This window comes from Babylonia areolata, chromosome 4, assembly GCF_041734735.1.
Source record: "Babylonia areolata isolate BAREFJ2019XMU chromosome 4, ASM4173473v1, whole genome shotgun sequence".
NCBI classification, from domain to species: Eukaryota; Metazoa; Mollusca; class Gastropoda; order Neogastropoda; family Buccinidae; genus Babylonia; species Babylonia areolata.
The window spans coordinates 49,463,539-49,466,387 of NC_134879.1; positions in this window are offsets into that span (position 1 = coordinate 49,463,539).

Here is a 2,849-nt window from a genome sequence, read left to right on the forward strand (position 1 = left end):
ATGCAAAAAAAAACAAAAAAACAATTTGGGGTACATAGATGAATGCGATCGCTAGATTTGCGGGAGGCGAGGGACGGATCTATGCTACGCTGATGCAGTTGAATGAACCTGATCTAGGAAGATGGATTCTCTCTCTCTCTCTCTCTCTCTTGAACAAAGACATGTACCATAGCTGAATGGATAGAACATATACAGGACTCAGTTCTAAGATCTCTGGTTCCATCGATCCCGGTTTCAGTGCCTGGTAGATTAAGGGCAGAGATAATTTTTGGTTTGTTTGCTTTTTCGTTTTCTCTGGTCGCCAAGTGCCTTGGGATCTTAGAAAAAGCGCGACATAAATGTGCAGTTGTAGTAGTAATAGTAGTTTTTAATCATCATCATCATCAGTAATAGTAGTAGTAAATCTGTCAGTGCCTTAATCTTCTTCGTGTGTAGTAGTTGCAGTAGCAGCAGTTTTATTTAAAGTCTATTCACGTTATGTGTGTATAGATCTACCCCAACAGAAAAATCAAATACTCACGTTAACGATCGCATAATCCATACTGAGCGTTTGGTGGGTTATAGAAACATGGCGGTATTCCAAACGGTCGTTAATACGAGTGAACGTGGGTGCTGCCCACGAATGCAAACTAGAAACACAAGGGGGAAAGAATAAAGAAAAAAAAAAAGAAAGAAAGAAATAAGATGAAAAAATAATAAAAAGCTGTTGAGACATCACACACACACACACACACACACACACACACACACACACGAATGCACGCGCACACACACACACACACACACACACACACACACACACACACACACACACACGAATGCACGCACAGCGTGCGCGCGCGAGCACGCACACACACGCGCGCGCGCACACACACACACACACACGCGCGCGCGCGCGCGCACGCACACACGCACTTTAATGGTAACAGCAGCAGCAGCAGTAGTAGTAGTATAAGTAGTAGTAGCAGTAGTAGTGGTAGTGCAAACCTGCTGGTACCTTATCCCCCCTCGTGTGTAGTAGCAGCAGTAGTAGCAGCAGCAGTATTTTCTATTTAAAGTCTAATCACGTATGTGTATCTATAGGTCTACACCAGCAGAAAAATCAAACATGCACATTAAAGATCGCATGATCAATATGAACGTTTGATGTCTCATAGAAACATGGCAGGATTCAAAACAGTTGTTGATGCGAGTAAACCTACTGCCTACGGATATAAATCAAATATAAAGAAATAAAAAGTAACCCCTCCCCCCCCCCCTCTCCCCCAACCAAGAGAGAGAGAGAGAGAAAATACAAAAAGCTATCGACACAACACACACATGTACACACACACGCGCGCGCGCGCGCGCGCGCTCACACAGGCACGCAGGCACACACACACAGATTCGAGTATTTTAAAACAGTCGATGTTTCGCTGACACGAGCATAAATAACCACAGCGAGAAAAGGCCAAAGGGACATAATTATGTGGGCCCCCACAGCAACAAAACTGTATTGTGTGTCCTATATTCCAGTGACAAGGTAGACTGTGATGTATTTACCAGAAAATCAATATTTGGGGGGATAAGGTTTTGGATGCACATGTCCGGAGATGGGTTTTATTTTCATGAAGTTTCCGCTATATTGTAGGCCTATGGAATTGTATTGTATTACAGTATTGTATTGTATTGTTTTGTATTGTATTGTCACACTAATTTTTTTTTCAGCGAGCAGTCTGGTCTCTTCTCCGCTGTACAGTGCGTCATCGTATATCCCCGCCATTCATTTCCTTTTTATTTATTTATTTATCTATCTATTTATTCATGTACTTATTATGTGTCTCAATGCGCATGAAATTTACTGGTCTCTCACATCAGTCATATTCAGTACATTAAACCTTTCACCGCCAATCAATTTAGAAAGCAAAATTCCCTTGTGCTATAAACACGGAAAATATGGTGTTTCAGAATAGCGAGGGATTCCCCCTGTGATGTGTAGAAAATATGGCCTATCCTACCACCGAACATAAAGAGCAGTAGGTTCATGGATAACAGACCCATGATCAGGTCACCCTTCAGTGACATGGGTCCTCTACCTAGCTGCTGCATAAATGCGAGTTTGGCAGTGAAAGGGTTGATTTTGGCAGGGAAATTTGTTTTGTTGTCATGGGTTTCCTTTAACTCTCTCCATACGAACGGCGAAAGAGACGACGTTAACAGCGTTTCAGCCCAATTACCATCATCAAAATATTGCAAGCGGAAGGCTCTTATACTAAAGAGGTGAATGTTGACAAAGAATACCACAATTCTGACGACAGAAGCTAAAGATTGGGTCATTCAGACACCCACTGGACATCCGAGGGGTCTGTGTAGAGGAGAAGAGAGGACTGGCCGTACTGAGTGAGTTAACCTACGTAAAATGCATGCTGCACACGGAATCTCGGGTTAACGTTTCACCCGAAGGGGTAGCACCCAGTTCACTGCTTACTCATGATCTAACAGAGGGGGAAACAACCCATCCGGGGACCCGAAACGAACCTGGGATCTGATAGCTTTTTTTTCTTTTCTTTTTCTTTTTTTGCATTAGGCATTCGCAAGACCACCACTTCATTAAAAAAAAATTTTAAAAAAAAAAAAACCACTGTCCACCAGTTCAGCCATCCATTCCTGGACCATCCACAAGGGCACCACTGCCTACACTCTTTATGTTCATGCTCACCATTTCCTACTGTAGTCACTATCCACACGGTCCTGGGAGACTGCGAAAAGTCTCCACCACCCATTACTCACCAGGCGCCGTGGCGGGGGTTCGAACCCGGTACCCTCAGGTTGAAAGTCCAACGCTTTAACCACTCGGCTGTTGCACCTGT